We start from the raw sequence: 25100 nt of genomic DNA, 5'->3' as shown, positions 1-25100 counted from the left end.
AAGTTTTGCATTTTATAGACACAATCGCCCCTGAAACCGTGCCAAGTAAAGGGAAATGTGCTTTCAGCAGTTAGCAAACATATTTTTCAAGGTTGTGTTAAACATATAATCATATCAATATAATATCTAGTATTGGGGGGAGGCTCGCTTGCAGTTTCTGCCAGTTCTTAGTTCCTCCCCCACGTGCTCCTCCTTTTGATGTCTTGGATGCCCTGGCTACAGAGGCGTTGCTACACTAAAGGAAGGGAGATAGTGGCTGTAGTAACGCTGATTGGAAAAGGAATGTAGTGTGGTGTGAGTTGATCTTCTCGACCCCCGCATTGGGAGTGCAGAGTCTGCTTTCTTCCCCCCAACCAGTTGTCCTCTCCACAGGTGGCCGACTCCTGCTAAGTTTAACTTCTTAGTAAACTAACACAACACATAATAGTAATAATATCTGACCTTGCCTAAACCTTTCAGCACATATTGAGTAAATGTAAGGTAACTGATGTACAGTTCCTTAAACGAACATTGAGTAAATATGGGATAACTTTAATGTGACTTCTTCAAACTGTATATAGCCAATTTTGATCATCTGCAATCTATGAATCGAAGCTACAGTTAACTAAAAGGAATGAAGTCCCTTTAAACTGACAAAGAACATTTCGCCTATGCAAAGAAGCTCTGCTCGTTGTCATTGAGGACTTCTTACAAAACAAACACAAAAGTAACATAAGGACAGGAAGGAAACATAAGGCTGACGGGGATCAGGAGACATTCCTTGAACCAAATAGAAAGCATTTAGTTTAAAGGAGAGTCGTAAACTCATAAAATAAGGCCTCCTGATCTGGCAGGCCAAGGCTTCCCCCGAGATTATTCCAACAGATAACACCTCGAGGTCGGTGATCAAAGAACAATACCACGTCCAGGTGGTTGGGCTTCGAGAGGAAAATCCCCAAACTCCTGACCGCAGTGATGACACCTCGACGGGGAGGAGATGACCATCGACCAATCATCACACAATATTTTGCATGCTTTAAATATTCATATTGTGTTTCTTTAAAACTGGGCAACCCGGAAGAATGTGTCGTCTTTTGGTGGTCACAGAAACGCACGAGTTTTAGTGTGAGGGACCCGGGACCCAGGCCTGTATTAGAGCACTTTGTTAGGAATAAACATTTGGTAAATTTGGTCTGATTGATCTACTGGTCTTCTCTTTGACAGAACGAACTCGCAAAATTGTTAGGTGCGCCAGTGTGTGGATTAGGACATAGAAACTTGTGTTAAAGTTGATCGTAATTTGGAGTCAGATCAATAGCTAAAATCCGTATCCTAACAATTTCTTGGTGACCCTGACGTGATGTCGAGAGAAGGGTAATTGACAACTCGTGGTCTGTATCCAGGACACCGGACAGCGTCCGGGACGCTGTCTCTCGGTCGGCGAACCGTTTGGAATAAGTAAGGTGCACAACGTTGAGCTGGTACAACGTCTCCTCAACCCTGAGCGCTCATCACTGATAAGGTAAGCAGAATACCTGTTACTATAAGTCAAAATTCTGCAAATTGAAAAAGGAAATTTAAGAGGAGACTGTTGTTCAGATCAAATAAAGTGTGCAAGAGATACATACGGCGAATAAGTTTGGAACTTACGTGTGTGACGTGTACGGTAAAGTCAGGGACTTACGCGTATTACGAATAGGTCCGGGACCTAGCCTAGTCGTGGCGGACAAGGGTACGTTGACGAGCGTATTCAAATAGCCAGGTTTTTTTTGAGATCCTGGGAGGTGTGAGGCTCTCCCGAAAACATCCGGTGGTAACAGTTCCTTCTGTGAGAGATCAGACCGCTAAAACATCCAAAATGCCCCAAATTGATAGGAGTGTGTGTGAGATAGTGTGTGTGATGAGAGGAGTGCGTGTGCTGAGAGGAATGAATGGAGTGAGATAGTGTGTGTGATGAGAGGTGTGTGTGCGTTGAGAGTGTGAATGGTAGGATAAATTGACAGTAAAAAACAGTACTAGCAAAAACCAACCGTAATACACAGGCTAGTAATTTTGTTGAAGGGTAAATTTAATCCTGCATTGAGGATCCTCAAAGTAAAAAAAAAAAAGTAAAAAAAAAAAAAAAGTAAAACAAAAAATTGAAAAAAATTGGAAAAATCTAAAAATACCAAGTTAAGATAGGAAATAAAAAACGGTAAATCTCTAACTCTTGAAGGTGATGAGAAGTACATGGCAAGTAGATTTCTTAATTGTATGCGATACATGCCAAAGTGGAAGAGAAAGCGGTGGAAATAGATAAGAAAGGAGTTGAATACAAGGGCATTTATCCATCTTTGCATGATGTAACACCCCCGAGTGCCCCCACACTCGGAGTGACTGCTGTTGGACCGCCGCCGTACGGCAACCCCGGAGTGATGGCTCCAGTGGTGACGTTGGGTGGCCGACTGGTAGTGGATGTCGAGGGCGAAGGCGAAAGGGCGGATCAAAGTATTGTACAACTGATTGAACAAGCAGTAAATAGAGAGAGGCGACGGATCAGGGAGGAGGAGGCGTCCCGCGTGGACACTTCCACCCCCGCTCCGAGCCCTCAAACGTCCAACATAACGAAAGGAGTAGGTGGGCATAGACTAAGTGCCGAGAACGAGGAGCTAAAAAAGAAAGTTGATCAAGTTGATGAGCAGCGTAGACAGGAAGCGCAGATGTTGAAATGGGTAACGGAGAAAATAAGACAAGACGCGAAGAGTGAGTGGAGACAGAAAGAGCATTCACAGCGGGACGGTAGCGGAGGTGAGGAGGAAGATGATGTGATGCAACAGAGGAAAATGTTGGAGTACGCGAATCTGAATGGTAGAAAAAAGGGCGGACAGGGAGAGAGCCAGACACGGAGAGAATATAATTTGCGGAGTACTCGTGGACAGATGATACAAGCAGAGGTTCAGAAAAATGAGTTGATGTGTCCCCTAGTGGCAACAGCGGATGGTCAGCGTTACGAGCCCATGGTGCTCCGTGATGTAACTGCGATGATGGAAAAGATGCCCCCACTACACAGAGGAGGCAAGGTGTGGCTGAACAAGTTTTTGGCTCTAATGAGTGGACAGAGTTGTACACTTGGTGACATGCGACAGATGTTGGCAGGAGCATGCTCCCTAGTGCAATTGCAGGCGATTGAGGAAGCAGCAGGCACAGCGAGACTGGGGAGGGAGGTGCCCTTGCCACAAGTAGCAGCGCCCCTGTTTGAAAACATTAAAATGACTTTCCCACAACCCACCGATTTGGCCCCCACTATGTTTCCTTATGATGTGAAAATGTCACCTGCCCAACATTATGTAACATGTGTGGAGAGTTGGATTGAAACCACAGGTCGCCATCCGGCTCTCACGCACGAGGCAGAGGTGCTCTTCCGGACGGCGCTGGTGGATGGACTTCCGCCAGATGTGAAGAAGCAGTTAATGTCAGACCCTGACATTCTGGTTTGTGCCGAGGAACGGTTTAAACGTCATCTTTTGCATCACTGCAGAATGTTTACTGAGTCACAAGCTAAAGTTGATAACGAGACAGACGCATTATCCAAACAGTTGTTGAAATTACAGTTGGCAAAAATGCATGGTGAAGCTAGACAGTCTAAATCACAGAAAAAGGAAATGCAAATGTCACAGGCTCCTCAGGTGGTGGGACGCGGAAGGGGCCAGTTCCGGGGCGGATACAGAGGCCGGGGAGGGAGTGCACCTGCTTACCCGGGGAGGGCGACATACAAAAACCATTCGCCCAACGCATGCTACATCTGCGGCGAAACCGATCACTGGGCAAGAGAGTGCCCGCAGTATCGACCGCACGGAGCCGGCCGTCCAGCCGGAGGCCCGCCACACCAACCCGAGGAGCCGATACAACAAACACGAACAGCTCCCTCGAGTGGACGACCCTGGCAACAGCCACAAGCACACAGAGGTCAGTACTATCAACATGATGATCTCTGGTGTGGACAATTCGAATAGGGATGCCCGGGGAGCCAGAGAAGCAGCGGCCCGGCGGAGCCAATGCTTCATGTGACAGTGGAGGGAAAACCTGTGCAGATGCTGGTGGACACAGGCGCAACATATTCATCAATAAACACTGCCCTTCCTGTATCCTCACTGTCAAAGAAAACAACAACTTTGGTCGGCTTCTCGGGAAAACCACAAACTCTGCCTTTTACCAAACCACTTGAGACTGTGATCACCCGGACGGGGTGTAGACTCTGGCACAAATACATCCATTCCACGGACACCCCAATCAATTTGATGGGGAGGGACTTGTTGTCAGCCGTTGAAGCCAGAATTCTGTGTGGGCCAGAGGGAGTGATTATTCAATTTCCAGATGGCATCAGCATCCAGTGCTCACAACAAATACAACAACATGGTCAGTGGCTGATGGCGCCCCTACCAACAGAAGCAGAAACGGCAACCATCTACTGGGCCAGGCTGGAGCCAGAGACCCCTGCTGGTGGTGGTGTGTTCTCGACCTACCAACTGTGGAAACCCTGGATCTGCTCACTGACGCCATACCACCCACCTGTTGATCCTTTGCATTGCACTCTATATTATGACCGAAAAAGTGATGATGTATATCGGGATTTGTTTGAAGAAATTGAAGGGCACATGTGGGATTTAATTTCATCATGCATTTTGATTGGTAAAGAGGGAGTTGCAGCGGTAACTGAGCTGACACATGAACAAATGCAGTGGTTCAAAATGACAGAAAAAGGGGTGCCACACATTTCCCTAGCTCTTTCCCCAGGACACGAGGCTAGACAATTGGGCTCAATGGTCAAGCAGTTGTTGCAACAGACCGATTGGCGGGAAACTCACATTCCTAATTTGTACTGGTTTGAGTCTCAGAATGCATACCAAATTAAACAACCCATGGCAGACAGGATTGCTGGAGATGTTGGTGTCCCGCGGTCCAGTAATCTGGACGGGGAACACCCAGACTCCTGTTTGCGTCCTACGTTGAAGCCTAAGCCCGGCCTGTTTCAGCCGACCCCGTGGCTGGGAGCAGAGGTGATCATTGATTTCACCGACATGTATACAAGAGTGAATGGGAAACGCTTTTTGCTTGTGTTGGTTGACGCTTACTCAGGCTGGCCTGAGGCATATCCGTGCTCGAAAGAAGATTCTGCTGCTGTGATCAAGGCTTTGATCACCCATTACATCCCCACGCATGGTTTTCCAGCCCTGATCCGCTCTGACAATGGTACACACTTTAACAACAAAGCCTTGGCCAAGGTGGAATCAATTCTGGGTTTGAAGCATCGATTCGGCTGTGTCTACCATCCTCAGAGCCAGGGCAAAGTTGAACGAATGAACCGGACGTTGAAGGAAAAACTGGCCAAAATTATGGCTCAAACAAAAATGAATTGGCTCCAAGCTCTTCCGCTTGCCTTGTTGTCTGTGCGCCAATCCGTTAACAGGCACACTGGATTTGCACCGTTTGAATTGATGACAGGTCGTCTAATGCCGGGACCAGCGACAACGCTCGTCCCGCCGGAGGATGTTACGGTACCAAATTTGTCTCATGCAGCATATTGGTCCTATTTGTCTGCTTTGGTGTCCAGTGTTTCTGCACAGATTGGAGAGAAAACCGCTGCAGCTGTGGCGGAGGGAGACGTGTCGGTGGATAATCAGCTCACACCATACGTGTACGTCCGAGTCGTCTCCAGAAAGTGGACGGAGCCCAGGTGGAAGGGCCCCTTTCGTGTCTTGGCCAGGACGTCTCACGCGGCCCAGCTCGACTTCAAAGGACGCCGGTGGTATCACTACACACACCTACGTCCGGCCCCAGAGTTTGTTCCGTCAGGATGAAGGTATTCTTGATTGGCCGTGTCCCGGACCCGGCCAAAAGGGGGGTGACAGAAGGAGAAGGAGCAGCAATACGGAAAAGTAAAGGAGAGGGCTCGAAAGGATTTTTGGATTTTTCAGAATTAATTTTAGTAGTGCTATTTTTAGTAAGTTGTCTTTTTGTGTGGACATTGATGACAATTGATGAGACTATCCAGCAGAAAACGTCCCAGATTCAAATTTTACCCACTTATAAACAATACCGATGCAAAGGAGAAGTAGTTTTTGTGAACACAACAGAAGAGCTCTCACGAGAAGAACAGGAAGGTTTGAGACAGAGATGTGACAGCGGGAATTGGCAAATGCATGTCACATTGTCTAATTGGACAGAGACAAACCAAACGTTACAGGACAAATTGGAAAAGTACCAGAGAAGGGTGTGGAGGAAGCAAATTGAACAGGTAAGGGAAATATTGGATTTAGCCCCACCAGACAGAGAAGGGACATGTATTCACCAATGTAAAGGGGATGGACGGTTTGTAGTTGCTTCATGTCATGGAAAAGGTAAATTAACATACGGAGAAATGTGGTTGTTTTATTCTCAATGCTTAGGGGGTGAGTTTAGTTTGTCTTTGGTTGAGAGGGCATTGGGTAGTCACGGCATACAATTATTCACTCAGATGACGCAGATGGCGAGGAACGTAAGTCAAGGTAGGTTAAACGCTAAATTGAAAAACCTAGCCCCAATCATGGAACCGTTGTGGTACTGTAATGGAACGAGGTGCCACAAAACAAACAGTAACGTGTCTGAGTACCATTTAAAATCCCGGTCCAAAAGGCGAGTGGTGGCTGGGGTAACTCAGACACACCGGGGACTCTGCGAACCGGTTCAATCATTTAAATGGGGAATCCAGGTTTGCATCCCTAAAAACGTGACAGTACAAATTACCATACCGTTTGATAGTTTGGTAAACGGGCAGATTAGAGGACAGGATTATCGGGATTATGATTGGTATTTGACCAACGAGCTAGTTAACAGAGGTTGGAAAAACTTGGTATGGGACACCAAAGATTGGTATAAATCATGGGGAACTAGTGTTCAAGCGAAACAACATCAGCAAATGATAAAAGGGGAAAAAACGCAGATAGGCATCACTTTGTGGGTTAATACTACGCAAGATTTACATTTAGGAAGACACACAGTGGGATGCTGGGGTTTCCAGTTAAACATATATGTGCATGGATACCCGTATTGGCAGGTGTTCCTATGTCAAGGTGAGGATGACAAACAAGAAGTATCCGTGAGTCTCTCGACAAACCCTCGAATCCTCGTGGAAGCAGTCAGAAGCATAGATGATTGGTTTAGGGTCACTACGGGAGTCACCGCTATAAATAATAATTGGCTTTTAATGGCAGAACAAGCTGCTAATACTACTGGTGAAGATTGTGTGGTCTGTCTCAAAGCAAGAGTAGTGTTAAAAGTCGTTCCAGCTGCAATAGAACTATCTTGTATTTTACAGGTGTTGACCAAGTCTAGTACCGATGGTGACTGTTTGATTTATGACGATATTTACCCAGTTGTAGGCATGGAAAAAAGAAAGCCCATTTTTGACAACCATGTGACTCAACAAAATATGACATGTTTAAAGTTAAAGGGAACCGGCATAAGTATTGGGACAATAGATTCCACCTGGTGCAAATTCAATTTGTCACTGACTGTAACCTCTCCTCTCTCTCGTGCAGACATCTGGTTGTGGTGTGGTGATGACAAATTATATGATCGCTTGCCGAAGAATGCATCAGGTATCTGTGCCCTCGTGTCTTTGATAATGCCTGTGGTGGTTGTCCCCATTGAAATACAGAATCTCAATTGGGACCTGGAGTCCCCATTGACGGAGCTCCTGAAGCGAGCCAAAAGAAACGTTTTGCCCCCGTGGTTGAGCGACGACGATCCAACATATATTGACGCTATAGGAGTGCCCCGAGGTGTACCAGATGAGTATAAACTCGTTAATCAAGTGGCCTCGGGATTCGAAAGTATCTTCCTATGGATCACCCCCAATAAAAATGTAGACCGTATTAATTACGTTCATTACAATGTCCAACGACTTGGTAATTATACAGCTGAATCATTTGCCGCAGTTCATGAACAATTGGCCGCGACGTCATTAATGACGTTCCAAAATAGAATTGCGTTGGACATGCTATTGGCTAAGGAACATGGTGTGTGTGGAATGTTTGGTGATGCATGTTGTACTTTCATCCCAAACAACACGGCACCAGGGGGACGACTGACCAAGGCGTTGGAAGGACTAAGGACACTGAATAAAAAGATGAAAGATCATTCAGGTGTACACACCGATATTTGGTTTGATTGGATGAAAACGTTTGGAAACTGGAAAGGGCTCATCATGTCTGTGCTTGTTGCTGTGGCTATTTTTACTACAATTATGATGTTATGCGGTTGTTGTTGTGTTCCATGTATTAGATCACTCACTGTCCGGTTGATCGAGAAAACCGTTGGCCCGTTGCCACCGATGGGCCAATATACCCTGGTGGCTCAACATGAGCCGCGGGAGGAAGAAAGGACCGATAGCGCACTGGTAGATATTTGCTAGAGTCGCGGGTGATGACCTCATAAATGAGGTCATGAGAGGGAATAAAGGGAAATGTGCTTTCAGCAGTTAGCAAACATATTTTTCAAGGTTGTGTTAAACATATAATCATATCAATATAATATCTAGTATTGGGGGGAGGCTCGCTTGCAGTTTCTGCCAGTTCTTAGTTCCTCCCCCACGTGCTCCTCCTTTTGATGTCTTGGATGCCCTGGCTACAGAGGCGTTGCTACACTAAAGGAAGGGAGATAGTGGCTGTAGTAACGCTGATTGGAAAAGGAATGTAGTGTGGTGTGAGTTGATCTTCTCGACCCCCGCATTGGGAGTGCAGAGTCTGCTTTCTTCCCCCCAACCAGTTGTCCTCTCCACAGGTGGCCGACTCCTGCTAAGTTTAACTTCTTAGTAAACTAACACAACACATAATAGTAATAATATCTGACCTTGCCTAAACCTTTCAGCACATATTGAGTAAATGTAAGGTAACTGATGTACAGTTCCTTAAACGAACATTGAGTAAATATGGGATAACTTTAATGTGACTTCTTCAAACTGTATATAGCCAATTTTGATCATCTGCAATCTATGAATCGAAGCTACAGTTAACTAAAAGGAATGAAGTCCCTTTAAACTGACAAAGAACATTTCGCCTATGCAAAGAAGCTCTGCTCGTTGTCATTGAGGACTTCTTACAAAACAAACACAAAAGTAACATAAGGACAGGAAGGAAACATAAGGCTGACGGGGATCAGGAGACATTCCTTGAACCAAATAGAAAGCATTTAGTTTAAAGGAGAGTCGTAAACTCATAAAATAAGGCCTCCTGATCTGGCAGGCCAAGGCTTCCCCCGAGATTATTCCAACAGATAACACCTCGAGGTCGGTGATCAAAGAACAATACCACGTCCAGGTGGTTGGGCTTCGAGAGGAAAATCCCCAAACTCCTGACCGCAGTGATGACACCTCGACGGGGAGGAGATGACCATCGACCAATCATCACACAATATTTTGCATGCTTTAAATATTCATATTGTGTTTCTTTAAAACTGGGCAACCCGGAAGAATGTGTCGTCTTTTGGTGGTCACAGAAACGCACGAGTTTTAGTGTGAGGGACCCGGGACCCAGGCCTGTATTAGAGCACTTTGTTAGGAATAAACATTTGGTAAATTTGGTCTGATTGATCTACTGGTCTTCTCTTTGACAGAACGAACTCGCAAAATTGTTAGGTGCGCCAGTGTGTGGATTAGGACATAGAAACTTGTGTTAAAGTTGATCGTAATTTGGAGTCAGATCAATAGCTAAAATCCGTATCCTAACACAAGCAACGGCGGTACTTGATGGCTTTCCTTTCACAATCGACGTGGGGGGGGTAGAAAAAGGCTTTCAGCAACTGGTATTCCCAGGCATTCTCCCATTCAAGTAGTAACCAGGCCCGACCCTGCTTTAGCTTCCGAGATCAGACGATATCGGGCGTTCTCAGGGCAGTATGGCCGTAAGCCGTCAAACTCACCAAAGTTTTGCATTTTATAGACACAATCGCCTCTGAAACCGTGCCAAGCAACGGTGGTACTTGATGGCTTTCCTTTCACAATCGACGTGGGGTGGTAAAAATTGGCTTTCAGCACCTGGTATTCCCAGGCGGTCTCCCATCCAAGTACTGACCAGGCCCGACCCTGCTTTAACTTTCGAGATCAGACGAGATCGGGCGTTCTCAGGGTAGTATGGCCGTAAGCCGTCAAACTCACCAAAGTTTTGCATTTTATAGACACAATCGCCCCTGAAACCGTGCCAAGCAATGGCGGTACTTGATGGCTTTCCTTTCACAATCGACGTGGGGGGGGGGTAAAAATAGGCTTTCAGCACCTGGTAGTCCCAGGCGGTCTCCCATTCAAGGACTAAAAAGGCCCGACCCTGCTTCAGCTTCCGAGATCGGGCGTTCTCAGGGTAGTATGGCCGTAAGCCGACAAACCCACCAACGTTTAGCATTTTATAGACACAATCGCCCCTGAAACCGTGCCAAGCAACGGCGGTACTTGATGGCTTTCCTTTCACAATCGACGTGGGGGGGTAAAAAAAAGGCTTTCAGCACCTGGTATTCCCAGGCGGTCTCCCATTCAAGTACTAACCAGGCCCGACCCTGCTTAAGCTTCCGAGATCGGACGAGATCAGGCGTTCTCAGGGTAGTATGGCCGTAAGCCGTCAAGCTCACCAAAGTTTTGCATTTTATAGACACAATCGCCCCTGAAACCGTGCCAAGCAACGGCGGTACTTGATGGCTTTCCTTTCACAATCGACGTGGGGGGGGGTGTGTGTGTAAAAAATGGCTTTCAGCACCTGGTATTCCCAGGCGGTCTCCCATTCAAGTACTAACCAGGCCCGGCCCTGCTTTAGCTACCGAGATTGGACGAGATCGGGCGTTCTCAGGGTAGTTTGGCCGTAAGCCGTCAAACTCAACAAAGTTTTGCATTTTATAGACACAATCACCCCTGAAACCGTGCGAAGCAACGGCGGTACTTGATGGCTTTCCTTTCACAATCGACGTGGGGGGGGGTAAAAATATGCTTTCAGCTCCTGGTATTCCCAGGCGGTCTCCCATTCAAGTACTAACCAGGCCCGACCCTGCTTTAGCTTCCGAAATCGGATGATATCGGGCGTTTTCAGGGCAGTATGGCCGTAAGCCGTCAAACTCACCAAAGTTTTGCATTTTATGGACACAATCGCCCCTGAAACCGTGCCAAGCAATGGCGTTACTTGATGGCTTTCCTTTCACAATCGACGTGGGGTGGTAAAAACAGGCTTTCCGCACCTGGTATTGCCAGGCGGTCTCCCATTCAAGTACTAACCAGGCCCGACCCTGCTTTAGCTTCCGAGATCGGACGAGATCGGGCGTTCTCAGGGTAGTATGGCCGTAAGCCGTCAGGTTCACCAAAGTTTTGCATTTTATAGACACAATCGCCCCTGAAACCGTGCCAAGCAACGGCGGTACTTGATGGCTTTCCTTTCACAATCGCCGTGGGGGGGGTAAAAAAAGGCTTTCAGCAACTGGTATTCCCAGGCATTCTCCCATTCAAGTAGTAACCAGGCCCGACACTGCTTTAGCTTCCGAGATCAGACGATATCGGGCGTTCTCAGGGCAGTATGGCCGTAAGCCGTCAAACTCACCAAAGTTTTGCATTTTATAGACACAATCGCCTCTGAAACCGTGCCAAGCAACGGTGGTACTTGATGGCTTTCCTTTCACAATCGACGTGGGGTGGTAAAAATAGGCTTTCAGCACCTGGTATTCCCAGGCGGTCTCCCATCCAAGTACTGACCAGGCCCGACCCTGCTTAAGCTTCCGAGATCGAACGAGATCGGGCGTTCTCAGGGTAGTATGGCCGTAAGCCGTCAAACTCACCAAAGTTTTGCATTTTATAGACACAATCGCCCCTGAAACCGTGCCAAGCAACGGCGGTACTTGATGGCTTTCCTTTCACAATCAACGTGGGGGGGGGTAAAAAAAGGCTTTCAGCACCTGGTATTCCCAGGCGGTCTCCCATTCAAGTAGTAACCAGGCCCGACCCTGCTTTAGCTTCCGAGATCGGACGAGATCGGGCTTTCTCAGGGTAGTATGGCCGTAAGCCGTCAAACCCACCAAAGTTTTGCATTTTATAGACACAATCGCCCCTGAAACCGTGCCAAGCAACGGCGGTACTTGATGGCTTTCCTTTCACAATCGACGTGGGGGGGGGTAAAAATAGGCTTTCAGCACCTGGTATTCCCAGGCGGTCTCCCATTCAAGTACTAACCAGGCCCGACCCTGCTTTAGCTTCCGAGATCGGACGAGATCGGGCGTTCTCAGGGTAGTATGGCCGTAAGCCGTCAAACCCACCAAAGTTTTGCATTTTATAGACACAATCGCCCCTGAAACCGTGCCAAGCAACGGCGGTACTTGATGGCTTTCCTTTCACAATCGACGTGGGGGGGTAAAAAAAAGGCTTTCAGCACCTGGTATTCCCAGGCGGTCTCCCATTCAAGTACTAACCAGGCCCGACCCTGCTTAAGCTTCCGAGATCGGACGAGATCGGGCGTTCTCAGGGTAGTATGGCCGTAAGCCGTCAAGCTCACCAAAGTTTTGCATTTTATAGACACAATCGCCCCTGAAACAGTGACAAGCAACGGCGGTACTTGATGGCTTTCCTTTCACAACCGACGTGGGGGGGGGAGTGTGTGTAAAAAATGGCTTTCAGCACCTGGTATTCCCAGGCGGTCTCCCATTCAAGTACTAACCAGGCCCGGCCCTGCTTTAGCTACCGAGATCGGACGAGATCGGGCGTTCTCAGGGTAGTATGGCCGTAAGCCGACAAACCCACCAAAGTTTTGCATTTTATAGACACAATCGCCCCTGAAACCGTGCCAAGCAACGGCGGTACTTGATGGCTTTCCTTTCACAATCGACGTGGGGGGGGGGTAAAAATAGGCTTTCAGCACCTGGTATTCCCAGGCGGTCTCCCATTCAAGTACTAACCAGGCCCGACCCTGCTTTAGCTTCCGAGATCGGACGAGATCGGGCGTTCTCAAGGTAGTATGGCCGTAAGCCGTCAAACCCACCAAAGTTTTGCATTTTATAGACACAATCGCCCCTGAAACCGTGCGAAGCAACGGCGGTACTTGATGGCTTTCCTTTCACAATCGACGTGGGGGGTTAAAAAAAAGGCTTTCAGCACCTGGTATTCCCAGGCGGTCTCCCATTCAAGTACTAACCAGGCCCGACCCTGCTTAAGCTTACGAGATCGGGCGTTCTCAGGGTAGTATGGCCGTAAGCCGTCAAGCTCACCAAAGTTTTGCATTTTATAGACACAATCGCCCCTGAAACCGTGCCAAGCAACGGCGGTACTTGATGGCTTTCCTTTCACAATCGACGTGGGGGGGGGTAAAAAAAGGCTTTCAGCTCCTGGTATTCCCAGGCGGTCTCCCATTCAAGTACTAACCAGGCCCGACCCTGCATTCGCTTCCGAGATCGGATGATATCGGGCGTTTTCAGGGCAGTATAGCCGTAAGCCGTCAAACTCACCAAAGTTTTGCATTTTATGGACACAATCGCCCCTGAAACCGTGCCAAGCAATGGCGTTACTTGATGGCTTTCCTTTCACAATCGACGTGGGGTGGTAAAAATAGGCTTTCCGCACCTGGTATTCCCAGGCGGTCTCCCATTCAAGTACTAACCAGGCCCGACCCTGCTTTAGCTTCCGAGATCGGACGAGATCGGGCGTTCTCAGGGTAGTATGGCCGTAAGCCGTCAGGTTCACCAAAGTTTTGCATTTTATAGACACAATCGCCCCTGAAACCGTGCCAAGCAACGGCGGTACTTGATGGCTTTCCTTTCACAATCGACATGGGGGGGGGGGGGGGGGTGTGTGTAAAAAATGGCTTTCAGCACCTGGTATTCCCAGGCGGTCTCCCATTCAAGTACTAACCAGGCCCGGCCCTGCTTTAGCTACCGAGATCGGACGAGATCGGGCGTTCTCAGGGTAGTTTGGCCGTAAGCCGTCAAACTCACCAACGTTTTGCATTTTATAGACACAATCACCCCTGAAACTGTGCCAAGCAACGGCGGTACTTGATGGCTTTCCTTTCGCAATCGACGTGGGGGGGGTAAAAATAGGCTTTCAGCACCTGGTATTCCCAGGCGGTCTCCCATTCAAGTACTAACCAGGCCCGACCCTGCTTTAGCTTCCGAGATCGGACGAGATCGGGGGTTCTCAGGGTAGTATGGCCGTAAGCCGTCAAACTCACCAAAGTTTTGCATTTTATGGACACAATCGCCCCTGAAACCGTGCCAAGCAATGGCGGTACTTGATGGCTTTTCTTTCACAATCGACGTGGGGTGGTAAAAATAGGCTTTCCGCACCTGGTATTCCCAGGCGGTCTCCCATTCAAGTACTAACCAGGCCCGACCCTGCTTTAGCTTCCGAGATCGGACGAGATCGGGCGTTCTCAGGGTAGTATGGCCGTAAGCCGTCAGGTTCACCAAAGTTTTGCATTTTATAGACACAATCGCCCCTGAAACCGTGCCAAGCAACGGCGGTACTTGATGGCTTTCCTTTCACAATCGACGTGGGGGGGGTAAAAAAAGGCTTTCAGCAACTGGTATTCCCAGGCATTCTCCCATTCAAGTAGTAACCAGGCCCGACACTGCTTTAGCTTCCGAGAACAGACGATATCGGGCTTTCTCAGGGTAGTATGGCCGTAAGCCGTCAAACTCACCAAAGTTTTGCATTTTATAGACACAATCGCCTCTGAAACCGTGCCAAGCAACGGTGGTACTTGATGGCTTTCCTTTCACAATCGACGTGGGGTGGTAAAAATAGGCTTTCAGCACCTGGTATTCCCAGGCGGTCTCCCATCCAAGTACTGACCAGGCCCGACCCTGCTTTAAATTCCGAGAGCGGACGAGATCGGGCGTTCTCAGGGTAGTATGGCCGTAAGCCGTCAAACTCACCAAAGTTTTGCATTTTATAGACACAATCGCCCTGAAACCGTGCCAAGCAATGGCGGTACTTGATGGCTTTCCTCTCACAATCGACGTGGGGGGGGGTAAAAATAGGCTTTCAGCACCTGGTAGTCCCAGGCGGTCTCCCATTCAAGGACTAAACAGGCCCGACCCTGCTTCAGCTTCCGAGATCGGGCGTTCTCAGGGTAGTATGGCCGTAAGCCGTCAAACCCACCAAAGTTTTGCATTTTATAGACACAATCGCCCCTGAAACCGTGCCAAGCAACGGCGGTACTTGATGGCTTTCCTTTCACAATCGACGTGGGGGGGTAAAAAAAAGGCTTTCAGCACCTGGTATTCCCAGGCGGTCTCCCATTCAAGTACTAACCAGGCCCGACCCTGCTTAAGCGATCGGACGAGATCGGGCGTTCTCAGGGTAGTATGGCCGTAAGCCGTCAAGCTCACCAAAGTTTTGCATTTTATAGACACAATCGCCCCTGAAACCGTGCCAAGCAACGGCGGTACTTGATGGCTTTCCTTTCACAATCGACGTGGGGGGGGGGGGTAAAAAAAGGCTTTCAGCTCCTGGTATTCCCAGGCGGTCTCCCATTCAAGTACTAACCAGGCCCGACCCTGCTTTAGCTTCCGAGATCGGATGATATCGGGCGTTTTCAGGGCAGTATGGCCGTAAGCCGTCAAACTCACCAAAGTTTTGCATTTTATGGACACAATCGCCCCTGAAACCGTGCCAAGCAACGGCGTTACTTGATGGCTTTCCTTTCACAATCGACGTGGGGTGGTAAAAATAGGCTTTCCGCACCTGGTATTCCCAGGCGGTCTCCTATTCAAGTACTAACCAGGCCCGACCCTGCTTTAGCTTCCGAGATCGGACGAGATCGGGCGTTCTCAGGGTAGTATGGCCGTAAGCTGTCAGGTTTACCAAAGTTTTGCATTTTATAGACACAATCGCCCCTGAAACCGTGCCAAGCAACGGCGGTACTTGATGGCTTTCCTTTCACAATCGACGTGGGGGGGGGTGTGTGTGTAAAAAATGGCTTTCAGCACCTGGTATTCCCAGGCGGTCTCCCATTCAAGTACTAACCAGGCCCGGCCCTGCTTTAGCTACCGAGATCGGACGAGATCGGGCGTTCTCAGGGTAGTATGGCCGTAAGCCGTCAAGCTCACCAAAGTTTTGCATTTTATAGACACAATCACCCCTGAAACCGTGCCAAGCAACGGCGGTACTTGATGGCTTTCCTTTCACAACCGACGTGGGGGGGGGAGTGTGTGTAAAAAATGGCTTTCAGCACCTGGTATTCCCAGGCGGTCTCGCATTCAAGTACTAACCAGGCCCGGCCCTGCTTTAGCTACCGAGATCGGACGAGATCGGGCGTTCTCAGGGTAGTATGGCCGTAAGCCGACAAACCCACCAAAGTTTTGCATTTTATAGACACAATCGCCCCTGAAACCGTGCCAAGCAACGGCGGTACTTGATGGCTTTCCTTTCACAATCGACGTGGGGGGGGGTAAAAATAGGCTTTCAGCACCTGGTATTCCCAGGCGGTCTCCCATTCAAGTACTAACCAGGTCCGACCCTGCTTTAGCTTCCGAGATCGGACGAGATCGGGCGTTCTCAAGGTAGTATGGCCGTAAGCCGTCAAACCCACCAAAGTTTTGCATTTTATAGACACAATCGCCCCTGAAACCGTGCGAAGCAACGGCGGTACTTGATGGCTTTCCTTTCACAATCGACGTGGGGGGTTAAAAAAAAGGCTTTCAGCACCTGGTATTCCCAGGCGGTCTCCCATTCAAGTACTAACCAGGCCCGACCCTGCTTAAGCTTCCGAGATCGGACGAGATCGGGCGTTCTCAGGGTAGTATGGCCGTAAGCCGTCAAGCTCACCAAAGTTTTGCATTTTATAGACACAATCGCCCCTGAAACCGTGCCAAGCAACGGCGGTACTTGATGGCTTTCCTTTCACAATCGACGTGGGGGGGGGGGGGGGGGGTAAAAAAAGGCTTTCGGCACCTGGTATTCCCAGGCGGTCTCCCATTCAAGTACTAACCAGGCCCGGCCCTGCTTTAGCTACCGAGATCGGACGAGATCGGGCGTTCTCAGGGTAGTTTGGCCGTAAGCCGTCAAACTCACCAAAATTTTGCATTTTATAGACACAATCACCCCTCAAAAACCGTGCCAAGCAACGGCGGTACTTGATGGCTTTCCTTTCACAATCGACGTGGGGGGGGTAAAAATAGGCTTTCAGCACCTGGTATTCCCAGGCGGTCTCCCATTCAAGTACTAACCAGGCCCGACACTGCTTCAGCTTCCGAGATCGGACGAGATCGGGCGTTCTCAGGGTAGTATGGCCGTAAGCCGTCAAATGTACCAAAGTTTTGCATTTTATAGACACAATCGCCCCTGAAACCGTGCCAAGCAACGGCGGTACTTGATGGCTTTCCTTTCACAATCGACATGGGGGGGTAAAAAAAAGGCTTTCAGCACCTGGTATTCCCAGGCGGTCTCCCATTCAAGTACTAACCAGGCCCGACCCTGCTTAAGCTTCCGAGATCGGACGAGATCGGGCGTTCTCAGGGTAGTATGGCCGTAAGCCGTCAAGCTCACCAAAGTTTTGCATTTTATAGACACAATCGCCCCTGAAACCGTGCCAAGCAACGGCGGTACTTGATGGCTTTCCTTTCACAATCGACGTGTGGGGGGTAAAGAAAGGCTTTCAGCACCTGGTATTCCCAGGCGGTCTCCCATCCAAGTACTAGCCAGGCTTGACCCTGCTTCAGCTTCCGTGATCGGGCGTTCTCAGGGTAGTATGGCCGTAAGCCGTCAAACTCATCAAAGTTGTGCATTTTATAGACACAATCGCCACAATCGTTTTCCTTTCACAATCGACGTGGGGTGGTAAAAATAGGCTTTCAGCACCTGGTATTCCCAGGCGGTCTCCTATTCAAGTACTAACCAGGCCCGACCCTGCTTTAGCTACCGAGATCGGACGAGATTGGGCGTTTTCAGGGTAGTATGGCCGTAAGCCGTCAAACTCACCAAAGTTTTGCATTTTATAGACACAATCGCCCCTGAAACCGAGCCAAGCAACGGCGGTACTTGATGGCTTTCCTTTCACAATCGACGTGGGGGGGGGGTAAAAAAAGGCTTTCAGCACCTGGTATTCGCAGGCGGTCTCCCATCCAGGTACTAACCAGGCCCGACCCTGCTTTAACTTCCGAGATCGGACTAGATCGAGCGTTCTCAAGGTAGAATGGCCGTAAGCCGTCAAACCCACCAAAGTTTTGCATTTTATAGACACAATCGCCCATGAAACCGTGCCAAGCAACGGCGGTACTTGATGGCTTTCCTTTCACAATCGACGTGGGGGGGTAAAAAAAAAGCTTTCAGCACCTGGTATTCCCAGGCGGTCTCCCATTCAAGTACTAACCAGGCCCGACCCTGCTTAAGCTTCCGAGATCGGACGAGATCGGGCGTTCTCAGGGTAGTATGGCCGTAAGCCGTCAGGCTCACCAAAGTTTTGCATTTTATAGACACAATCGCCCCAGAAACCGTGCCAAGCAACGGCGGTACTTGATGGCTTTCCTTTCACAATCGACGTGGGGGGGTAAAAAAAGGCTTTCAGCACCTGGTATTCCCAGGCGGTCTCCCATTCAAGTACTAACCAGGCCCAACCCTGCTTTAGCTTCCGAGATCGGACGATATCGGGCGTTTTCAGGGCAGTATGGCCGTAAGCCGTCAAACTCACCAAAGTTTTGCATTTTATAGACACAATCGCCCCTGAAACCGTGCCAAGCAACGGCGTTACTTGATGGCTTTCCTTTCACAATCGACGTGGGGTGGTAAAAATAGGCTTTCCGCACCTGGTATTCCCAGGCGGTCTCCCATTCAAGTACTAAGCAGGCCCGACCCTGCTTTAGCTTCCGAGATCGGACGAGATCGGGCGTTCTCAGGGTAGTATGGCCGTAAGCCGTGAAGCTCACCAAAGTTTTGCATTTTATAGACACAATCGCCCCTAAAACCGTGCCAAGCAACGGCGGTACTTGATGGCTTTCCTTTCACAATCGACGTGGGGGGGGTAAAAAAAGGCTTTCAGCACCTGGTATTCCCAGGCGGTCCCCCATCCAAGTACTAGCCAGGCTTGACCCTGCTTCAGCTTCCGAGATCGGGCGTTCTCAGGGTAGTATGGCCGTAAGCCGTCAGGTTCACCAAAGTTTTGCATTTTATAGACACAATCGCCCCTGAAACCGTGCCAAGCAACGGCGGTACTTGATGGCTTTCCTTTCACAATCGACGTGGGGGGGGTTTGTGTGTAAAAAATGGCTTTCAGCACCTGGTATTCCCAGGCGGTCTCCCATTCAAGTACTAACCAGGCCCGGCCCTGCTTTAGCTACCGAGATCGGACGAGATCGGGCGTTCTCAGGGTAGTTTGGCCATAAGCCGTCAAACTCACCAAAGTTTTGCATTTTATAGACACAATCACCCCTGAAACCGTGCCAAGCAACGGCGGTACTTGATGGCTTTCCTTTCACAATCGACGTGGGGGGGGGTAAAAATAGGCTTTCAGCACCTGGTATTCCCAGGCGGTCTCCCATTCAAGTACTAACCAGGCCCGACCCTGCTTTAGCTTCCGAGATCGGGCGTTCTCAGGGTAGTATGGCCGTAAGCCGACAAACCCACCAAAGTTTTGCATTTTATAGACACAATCGCCCCTGAAACCGTGCCAAGCAACGGCGGTACTTGATGGCTTTCCTTTCACAATCGACGTGGGGGGTTAAAAAAAAGGCTTTCAGCACCTGGTATTCCCAGGCGGTCTCCCATTCAGGTACTAACCAGGCCCGACCCTGCTTAAGCTTCCGAGATCGGACGAGATCGGGCGTTCTCAGGGTAGTATGGCCGTAAGCCGTCAAGCTCACCAAAGTTTTGCATTTTATAGACACAATCGCCCCTGAAACCGTGCCAAGCAACGGCGGTACTTGATGGCTTTCCTTTCACAATCGACGTGGGGGGGGTGTGTGTGTAAAAAATGGCTTTCAGCACCTGGTATTCCCAGGCGGTCTCCCATTCAAGTACTAACCAGGCCCGGCCCTGCTTTAACTACCGAGATCGGACGAGATCGGGCGTTCTCAGGGTAGTTTGGCCGTAAGCCGTCAAACTCACCAACGTTTTGCATTTTATAGACACAATCACCCCTGAAACCGTGCCAAGCAACGGCGGTACTTGATGGCTTTCCTTTCACAATCGACGTGGGGGGGGGTAAAAATAGGCTTTCAGCACCTGGTATTCCCAGGCGGTCTCCCATTCAAGTACTAACCAGGCCCGACCCTGCTTTAGCTTCCGAGATCGGACGAGATCGGGCGTTCTCAGGGTAGTATGGCCGTAAGCCGACAAACCCACCAAAGTTTTGCATTATATAGACACAATCGCCCCTGAAACCGTGCCAAGCAACGGCGGTACTTGATGGCTTTCCTTTCACAATCGACGTGGGGGGGTAAAAAAAAGGCTTTCAGCACCTGGTATTCCCAGGCGGTCTCCCATTCAAGTACTAACTTGGCCCGACCCTGCTTTAGCTTCCGAGATCGGACGAGATCGGTCGTTCTCAAGGTAGTATGGCCGTAAGCCGTCAAACCCACCAAAGTTTTGCATTTTATAGACACAATCGCCCCTGAAACCGTGCGAAGCAACGGCGGTACTTGATGGCTTTCCTTTCACAATCGACGTGGGGGGTTAAAAAAAAGGCTTTCAGCACCTGGTATTCCCAGGCGGTCTCCCATTCAAGTACTAACCAGGCCCGACCCTGCTTAAGCTTCCGAGATCGGACGAGATCGGGCGTTCTCAGGGTAGTATGGCCGTAAGCCGTCAAGCTCTCCAAAGTTTTGCATTTTATAGACACAATCGCCCCTGAAACCGTGCCAAGCAACGGCGGTACTTGATGGCTTTCCTTTCACAATCGACGTGGGGGGGGGGTAAAAAAAGGCTTTCAGCTCCTGGTATTCCCAGGCGGTCTCCCATTCAAGTACTAACAAGGCCCGACCCTGCTTTAGCTTCCGAGATCGGATGATATCGGGCGTTTTCAGGGCAGTATGGCCGTAAGCCGTCAAACTCACCAAAGTTTTGCACTTTATGGACACAATCGCCCCTGAAACCGTGCCAAGCAATGGCGTTACTTGATGGCTTTCCTTTCACAATCGACGTGGGGTGGTAAAAATAGGCTTTCCGCACCTGGTATTGCCAGGCGGTCTCCCATTCAAGTACTAACCAGGCCCGACCCTGCTTTAGCTTCCGAGATCGGACGAGATCGGGCGTTCTCAGGGTAGTATGGCCGTAAGCCGTCAGGTTCACCAAAGTTTTGCATTTTATAGACACAATCGCCCCTGAAACCGTGCCAAGCAACGGCGGTACTTGATGGCTTTCCTTTCACAATCAACGTGGGGGGGGTAAAAAAAGGCTTTCAGCACCTGGTATTCCCAGGCGGTCTCCCATTCAAGGACTAAACAGGCCCGATCCTGCTTCAGCTTCCGAGATCGGGCGTTCTCAGGGTAGTATGGCCGTAAGCCGTCAAACTCACCAAAGTTTTGCATTTTATGGACACAATCGCCCCTGAAACCGTGCCAAGCAACGGCGTTACTTGATGGCTTTCCTTTCACAATCGACGTGGGGTGGTAAAAATAGGCTTTCCGCACCTGGTATTCCCAGGCGGTCTTCCATTCAAGTACTAACCAGGCCCGACCCTGCTTTAGCTTCCGAGATCGGACGAGATCGGGCGTGCTCAGGGTAGTATGGCCGTAAGCCGTCAGGTTCACCAAAGTTTTGCATTTTATAGACACAATCGCCCCTGAAACCGTGCCAAGCAACGGCGGTACTTGATGGCTTTCCTTTCACAATCGACGTGGGGGGGGGGTGTGTGTAAAAAATGGCTTTCAGCACCTGGTATTCCCAGGCGGTCTCCCATTCAAGTACTAACCAGGCCCGGCCCTGCTTTAGCTACCGAGATCGGACGAGATCGGGCGTTCTCAGGGTAGTTTGGCCGTAAGCCGTCAAACTCACCAACGTTTGGCATTTTATAGACACAATCACCCCTGAAACCGTGCCTAGCAACGGCGGTACTTGATGGCTTTCCTTTCACAATCGACGTGGGGGGGGTAAAAATAGGCTTTCAGCACCTGGTATTCCCAGGCGGTCTCACATTCAAGTACTAACCAGGCCCGACCCTGCTTTAGCTTCCGAGATCGGACGTTCTCAGGGTAGTATGGCCGTAAGCCGACAAACCCACCAAAGTTTTGCATTTTATAGACACAATCGCCCCTGAAACCGTGCCAAGCAACGGCGGTACTTGATGGCTTTCCTTTCACAATCGACGTGGGGGGGTAAAAAAAAGGCTTTCAGCACCTGGTATTCCCAGGCGGTCTCCCATTCAAGTACTAACTTGGCCAGACCCTGCTTTAGCTTCCGAGATCGGACGAGATCGGGCGTTCTCAAGGTAGTATGGCCGTAAGCCGTCAAACCCACCAAAGTTTTGCATTTTATAGACACAATCGCCCCTGAAACCGTGCGAAGCAACGGCGGTACTTGATGGCTTTCCTTTCACAATCGACGTGGGGGGTTAAAAAAAAGGCTTTCAGCACCTGGTATTCCCAGGCGGTCTCCCATTCAAGTACTAACCAGGCCCGACCCTGCTTAAGCTTCCGAGATCGGACGAGATCGGGCGTTCTCAGGGTAGTTTGGCCGTAAGCCGTCAAGCTCACAAAAGTTTTGCATTTTATAGACACAATCGCCCCTGAAACCGTGCCAAGCAACGGCGGTACTTGATGGCTTTCCTTTCACAATCGACGTGGGGGGGGGGTAAAAAAAGGCTTTCAGCTCCTGGTATTCCCAGGCGGTCTCCCATTCAAGTACTAACCAGGCCCGACCCTGCTTTAGCTTCCGAGATCGGATGATATCGGGCGTTTTCAGGGCAGTATGGCCGTAAGCCGTCAAACTCACCAAAGTTTTGCATTTTATGGACACAATCGCCCCTGAAACCGTGCCAAGCAATGGCGTTACTTGATGGCTTTCCTTTCACAATCGACGTGGGGTGGTAAAAATAGGCTTTCCGCACCTGGTATTCCCAGGCGGTCTCCCATTCAAGTACTAACCAGGCCCGACCCTGCTTTAGCTTCCGAGATCGGACGAGATCGGGCGTTCTCAGGGTAGTATGGCCGTAAGCCGTCAGGTTCACCAAAGTTTTGCATTTTATAGACACAATCGCCCCTGAAACCGTGCCAAGCAACGGCGGTACTTGATGGCTTTCCTTTCACAATCGACGTGGGGGGGGTAAAAAAAGGCTTTCAGCAACTGGTGTTCCCAGGCATTCTCCCATTCAAGTAGTAACCAGGCCCGACACTGCTTTAGCTTCCGAGATCAGACGATATCGGGCGTTCTCAGGGTAGTATGGCCGTAAGCCGTCAAACTCTCCAAAGCTTTGCATTTTATAGACACAATCGCCCCTGAAACCGTGCCAAGCAACGGCGGTACTTGATGGCTTTCCTTTCACAATCGACGTGGGGGGGGGTAAAAAAAGGCTTTCAGCACCTGGTATTCCCAGGCGGTCTCCCATCCAAGTACTAACCAGGCCCGACCCTGCTTTAACTTCCGAGATCGGACGAGATCGGGCGTTCTCAAGGTAGTATGGCCGTAAGCCGTCAAACCCTCCAAAGTTTTGCATTTTATAGACACAATCGCCCCTGAAACAGTGACAAGCAACGGCGGTACTTGATGGCTTTCCTTTCACAATCGACGTGGGGGGGGGAGTGTGTGTAAAAAATGGCTTTCAGCACCTGGTATTCCCAGGCGGTCTCCCATTCAAGTACTAACCAGGCCCGGCCCTGCTTTAGCTACCGAGATCGGACGAGATCGGGCGTTCTCAGGGTAGTATGGCCGTAAGCCGACAAACCCACCAAAGTTTTGCATTTTATAGACACAATCGCCCCTGAAACCGTGCCAAGCAACGGCGGTACTTGATGGCTTTCCTTTCACAATCGACGTGGGGGGGGGTAAAAATAGGCTTTCAGCACCTGGTATTCCCAGGCGGTCTCCCATTCAAGTACTAACCAGGCCCGACCCTGCTTTAGCTTCCGAGATCGGACGAGATCGGGCGTTCTCAAGGTAGTATGGCCGTAAGCCGTCAAACCCACCAAAGTTTTGCATTTTATAGACACAATCGCCCCTGAAACCGTGCGAAGCAACGGCGGTACTTGATGGCTTTCCTTTCACAATCGACGTGGGGGGTTAAAAAAAAGGCTTTCAGCACCTGGTATTCCCAGGCGGTCTCCCATTCAAGTACTAACCAGGCCCGACCCTGCTTAAGCTTACGAGATCGGGCGTTCTCAGGGTAGTATGGCCGTAAGCCGTCAAGCTCACCAAAGTTTTGCATTTTATAGACACAATCGCCCCTGAAACCGTGCCAAGCAACGGCGGTACTTGATGGCTTTCCTTTCACAATCGACGTGGGGGGGGGTAAAAAAAGGCTTTCAGCTCCTGGTATTCCCAGGCGGTCTCCCATTCAAGTACTAACCAGGCCCGACCCTGCATTCGCTTCCGAGATCGGATGATATCGGGCGTTTTCAGGGCAGTATAGCCGTAAGCCGTCAAACTCACCAAAGTTTTGCATTTTATGGACACAATCGCCCCTGAAACCGTGCCAAGCAATGGCGTTACTTGATGGCTTTCCTTTCACAATCGACGTGGGGTGGTAAAAATAGGCTTTCCGCACCTGATATTCCCAGGCGGTCTCCCATTCAAGTACTAACCAGGCCCGACCCTGCTTTAGCTTCCGAGATCGGACGAGATCGGGCGTTCTCAGGGTAGTATGGCCGTAAGCCATCAGGTTCACCAAAGTTTTGCATTTTATAGACACAATCGCCCCTGAAACCGTGCCAAGCAACGGCGGTACTTGATGGCTTTCCTTTCACAATCGACGTGGGGGGGGGGGGGGGGGTGTGTGTAAAAAATGGCTTTCAGCACCTGGTATTCCCAGGCGGTCTCCCATTCAAGTACTAACCAGGCCCGGCCCTGCTTTAGCTACGGAGATCGGACGAGATCGGGCGTTCTCAGGGTAGTTTGGCCGTAAGCCGTCAAACTCACCAACGTTTTGCATTTTATAGACACAATCACCCCTGAAACTGTGCCAAGCAACGGCGGTACTTGATGGCTTTCCTTTCGCAATCGA

The 25100-nt window shown here is 49.8% G+C and overlaps 9 non-coding genes and 47 pseudogenes across 9 annotated transcripts; all 56 read right to left on the bottom strand.

The window, feature by feature from the left end:
• Positions 1-10018: 10018 nt before the first annotated feature.
• On the bottom strand, positions 10019-10138 carry LOC147052922 (5S ribosomal RNA; annotated as a pseudogene).
• Positions 10139-10482: 344 nt separating this feature from the next.
• Positions 10483-10602, bottom strand: LOC147052921 (5S ribosomal RNA; annotated as a pseudogene).
• Positions 10603-10727: 125 nt separating this feature from the next.
• On the bottom strand, positions 10728-10847 carry LOC147052920 (5S ribosomal RNA; annotated as a pseudogene).
• Positions 10848-10964: 117 nt separating this feature from the next.
• LOC147052919 (5S ribosomal RNA) lies at positions 10965-11084 on the bottom strand (annotated as a pseudogene).
• A 115-nt stretch (positions 11085-11199) lies between these two features.
• LOC147052918 (5S ribosomal RNA) lies at positions 11200-11319 on the bottom strand (annotated as a pseudogene).
• Positions 11320-11670: 351 nt separating this feature from the next.
• On the bottom strand, positions 11671-11790 carry LOC147052917 (5S ribosomal RNA; annotated as a pseudogene).
• Positions 11791-11907: 117 nt separating this feature from the next.
• On the bottom strand, positions 11908-12027 carry LOC147052916 (5S ribosomal RNA; annotated as a pseudogene).
• A 117-nt stretch (positions 12028-12144) lies between these two features.
• Positions 12145-12264, bottom strand: LOC147052915 (5S ribosomal RNA). The gene has a single exon (XR_015067116.1). It is a non-coding gene; the product is annotated as a 5S ribosomal RNA (ribosomal RNA).
• A 116-nt stretch (positions 12265-12380) lies between these two features.
• Positions 12381-12500, bottom strand: LOC147052914 (5S ribosomal RNA). Its single transcript, XR_015067028.1, has one exon. It is a non-coding gene; the product is annotated as a 5S ribosomal RNA (ribosomal RNA).
• Positions 12501-12625: 125 nt separating this feature from the next.
• Positions 12626-12745, bottom strand: LOC147052913 (5S ribosomal RNA; annotated as a pseudogene).
• Positions 12746-12863: 118 nt separating this feature from the next.
• Positions 12864-12983, bottom strand: LOC147052912 (5S ribosomal RNA; annotated as a pseudogene).
• A 116-nt stretch (positions 12984-13099) lies between these two features.
• Positions 13100-13209, bottom strand: LOC147052911 (5S ribosomal RNA; annotated as a pseudogene).
• A 117-nt stretch (positions 13210-13326) lies between these two features.
• Positions 13327-13446, bottom strand: LOC147052910 (5S ribosomal RNA; annotated as a pseudogene).
• Positions 13447-13561: 115 nt separating this feature from the next.
• LOC147052909 (5S ribosomal RNA) lies at positions 13562-13681 on the bottom strand (annotated as a pseudogene).
• A 131-nt stretch (positions 13682-13812) lies between these two features.
• Positions 13813-13932, bottom strand: LOC147052908 (5S ribosomal RNA; annotated as a pseudogene).
• A 116-nt stretch (positions 13933-14048) lies between these two features.
• LOC147052907 (5S ribosomal RNA) lies at positions 14049-14168 on the bottom strand (annotated as a pseudogene).
• Positions 14169-14283: 115 nt separating this feature from the next.
• Positions 14284-14403, bottom strand: LOC147052906 (5S ribosomal RNA; annotated as a pseudogene).
• A 351-nt stretch (positions 14404-14754) lies between these two features.
• LOC147052905 (5S ribosomal RNA) lies at positions 14755-14874 on the bottom strand (annotated as a pseudogene).
• Positions 14875-15216: 342 nt separating this feature from the next.
• Positions 15217-15330, bottom strand: LOC147052904 (5S ribosomal RNA; annotated as a pseudogene).
• A 120-nt stretch (positions 15331-15450) lies between these two features.
• Positions 15451-15570, bottom strand: LOC147052903 (5S ribosomal RNA; annotated as a pseudogene).
• A 115-nt stretch (positions 15571-15685) lies between these two features.
• On the bottom strand, positions 15686-15805 carry LOC147052902 (5S ribosomal RNA; annotated as a pseudogene).
• A 125-nt stretch (positions 15806-15930) lies between these two features.
• Positions 15931-16050, bottom strand: LOC147052901 (5S ribosomal RNA; annotated as a pseudogene).
• Positions 16051-16175: 125 nt separating this feature from the next.
• On the bottom strand, positions 16176-16295 carry LOC147052900 (5S ribosomal RNA; annotated as a pseudogene).
• A 117-nt stretch (positions 16296-16412) lies between these two features.
• Positions 16413-16532, bottom strand: LOC147052899 (5S ribosomal RNA; annotated as a pseudogene).
• Positions 16533-16648: 116 nt separating this feature from the next.
• Positions 16649-16768, bottom strand: LOC147052898 (5S ribosomal RNA). The gene has a single exon (XR_015067027.1). It is a non-coding gene; the product is annotated as a 5S ribosomal RNA (ribosomal RNA).
• A 126-nt stretch (positions 16769-16894) lies between these two features.
• LOC147052897 (5S ribosomal RNA) lies at positions 16895-17014 on the bottom strand (annotated as a pseudogene).
• A 118-nt stretch (positions 17015-17132) lies between these two features.
• On the bottom strand, positions 17133-17252 carry LOC147052896 (5S ribosomal RNA; annotated as a pseudogene).
• Positions 17253-17368: 116 nt separating this feature from the next.
• On the bottom strand, positions 17369-17488 carry LOC147052895 (5S ribosomal RNA). The gene has a single exon (XR_015067026.1). It is a non-coding gene; the product is annotated as a 5S ribosomal RNA (ribosomal RNA).
• A 312-nt stretch (positions 17489-17800) lies between these two features.
• On the bottom strand, positions 17801-17920 carry LOC147052894 (5S ribosomal RNA; annotated as a pseudogene).
• A 118-nt stretch (positions 17921-18038) lies between these two features.
• LOC147052893 (5S ribosomal RNA) lies at positions 18039-18158 on the bottom strand (annotated as a pseudogene).
• Positions 18159-18274: 116 nt separating this feature from the next.
• LOC147052892 (5S ribosomal RNA) lies at positions 18275-18394 on the bottom strand. Its single transcript, XR_015067098.1, has one exon. It is a non-coding gene; the product is annotated as a 5S ribosomal RNA (ribosomal RNA).
• A 115-nt stretch (positions 18395-18509) lies between these two features.
• Positions 18510-18629, bottom strand: LOC147052891 (5S ribosomal RNA; annotated as a pseudogene).
• Positions 18630-18744: 115 nt separating this feature from the next.
• On the bottom strand, positions 18745-18864 carry LOC147052890 (5S ribosomal RNA; annotated as a pseudogene).
• Positions 18865-18980: 116 nt separating this feature from the next.
• Positions 18981-19090, bottom strand: LOC147052889 (5S ribosomal RNA; annotated as a pseudogene).
• Positions 19091-19214: 124 nt separating this feature from the next.
• Positions 19215-19334, bottom strand: LOC147052888 (5S ribosomal RNA; annotated as a pseudogene).
• A 117-nt stretch (positions 19335-19451) lies between these two features.
• On the bottom strand, positions 19452-19561 carry LOC147052887 (5S ribosomal RNA; annotated as a pseudogene).
• Positions 19562-19677: 116 nt separating this feature from the next.
• On the bottom strand, positions 19678-19797 carry LOC147052886 (5S ribosomal RNA). Its single transcript, XR_015067178.1, has one exon. It is a non-coding gene; the product is annotated as a 5S ribosomal RNA (ribosomal RNA).
• A 124-nt stretch (positions 19798-19921) lies between these two features.
• Positions 19922-20041, bottom strand: LOC147052885 (5S ribosomal RNA; annotated as a pseudogene).
• A 117-nt stretch (positions 20042-20158) lies between these two features.
• On the bottom strand, positions 20159-20278 carry LOC147052884 (5S ribosomal RNA). Its single transcript, XR_015067115.1, has one exon. It is a non-coding gene; the product is annotated as a 5S ribosomal RNA (ribosomal RNA).
• Positions 20279-20394: 116 nt separating this feature from the next.
• On the bottom strand, positions 20395-20514 carry LOC147052883 (5S ribosomal RNA; annotated as a pseudogene).
• A 116-nt stretch (positions 20515-20630) lies between these two features.
• On the bottom strand, positions 20631-20750 carry LOC147052882 (5S ribosomal RNA). The gene has a single exon (XR_015067025.1). It is a non-coding gene; the product is annotated as a 5S ribosomal RNA (ribosomal RNA).
• Positions 20751-20868: 118 nt separating this feature from the next.
• LOC147052881 (5S ribosomal RNA) lies at positions 20869-20988 on the bottom strand (annotated as a pseudogene).
• A 115-nt stretch (positions 20989-21103) lies between these two features.
• Positions 21104-21223, bottom strand: LOC147052880 (5S ribosomal RNA; annotated as a pseudogene).
• A 341-nt stretch (positions 21224-21564) lies between these two features.
• Positions 21565-21684, bottom strand: LOC147052879 (5S ribosomal RNA; annotated as a pseudogene).
• Positions 21685-21808: 124 nt separating this feature from the next.
• Positions 21809-21928, bottom strand: LOC147052878 (5S ribosomal RNA; annotated as a pseudogene).
• A 342-nt stretch (positions 21929-22270) lies between these two features.
• On the bottom strand, positions 22271-22390 carry LOC147052877 (5S ribosomal RNA; annotated as a pseudogene).
• Positions 22391-22506: 116 nt separating this feature from the next.
• Positions 22507-22626, bottom strand: LOC147052876 (5S ribosomal RNA; annotated as a pseudogene).
• A 118-nt stretch (positions 22627-22744) lies between these two features.
• Positions 22745-22864, bottom strand: LOC147052875 (5S ribosomal RNA; annotated as a pseudogene).
• Positions 22865-22979: 115 nt separating this feature from the next.
• On the bottom strand, positions 22980-23099 carry LOC147052874 (5S ribosomal RNA; annotated as a pseudogene).
• Positions 23100-23452: 353 nt separating this feature from the next.
• LOC147052873 (5S ribosomal RNA) lies at positions 23453-23572 on the bottom strand. Its single transcript, XR_015067179.1, has one exon. It is a non-coding gene; the product is annotated as a 5S ribosomal RNA (ribosomal RNA).
• A 125-nt stretch (positions 23573-23697) lies between these two features.
• LOC147052872 (5S ribosomal RNA) lies at positions 23698-23817 on the bottom strand (annotated as a pseudogene).
• A 117-nt stretch (positions 23818-23934) lies between these two features.
• Positions 23935-24054, bottom strand: LOC147052871 (5S ribosomal RNA; annotated as a pseudogene).
• A 116-nt stretch (positions 24055-24170) lies between these two features.
• LOC147052870 (5S ribosomal RNA) lies at positions 24171-24280 on the bottom strand (annotated as a pseudogene).
• Positions 24281-24397: 117 nt separating this feature from the next.
• LOC147052869 (5S ribosomal RNA) lies at positions 24398-24517 on the bottom strand (annotated as a pseudogene).
• A 115-nt stretch (positions 24518-24632) lies between these two features.
• Positions 24633-24752, bottom strand: LOC147052868 (5S ribosomal RNA; annotated as a pseudogene).
• Positions 24753-24883: 131 nt separating this feature from the next.
• Positions 24884-25003, bottom strand: LOC147052867 (5S ribosomal RNA; annotated as a pseudogene).
• Positions 25004-25100: the final 97 nt, after the last annotated feature.

This window comes from Syngnathus leptorhynchus, chromosome 8 (genome assembly GCF_054491065.1).
Source record: "Syngnathus leptorhynchus isolate UIUO chromosome 8, UIUO_Slep, whole genome shotgun sequence".
Classification (NCBI taxonomy): Eukaryota; Metazoa; Chordata; class Actinopteri; order Syngnathiformes; family Syngnathidae; genus Syngnathus; species Syngnathus leptorhynchus.
Note: the sequence above shows the minus strand (reverse complement) of the source record. Positions and strands in the feature narration are given on the sequence as shown.